This window comes from Eimeria mitis, genomic scaffold (genome assembly GCF_000499745.2).
Source record: "Eimeria mitis Houghton genomic scaffold, Emh_scaff1461, whole genome shotgun sequence".
Classification (NCBI taxonomy): Eukaryota; Apicomplexa; class Conoidasida; order Eucoccidiorida; family Eimeriidae; genus Eimeria; species Eimeria mitis.
Genome location: NW_013569343.1, coordinates 234 through 532, shown reverse-complemented (window position 1 = coordinate 532; position 299 = coordinate 234).

The following is a 299-nucleotide window of genomic DNA, read 5'->3' as shown; positions in this document are numbered from 1 at the left end:
GACGATGATATGCAGACAGCAGCAAGAGTTTTTAAGAGAGAAAATAAAGCTATAGAAGCAGCTAGCAGCAAGCTTGCTGCTGCTGCTGCTGCTGCTGCTGCTGCTGTACCCCTCACCAAACAAGAACAGCTGCTGGTGCAGCGAGCAGCGATGATCTATTTGCTGCTGTGGTTGTACTATACTCAACCCCTCAGCAGCAGCAGCAGCAGCAGCAGCAGCAGCAGCAACAGCAGCAGCAGCACAGAGCTGCCCGGGGTCCCCCTGCTGCAGCCCATCTCCCTCTCCGTCCGTAAGCTGCT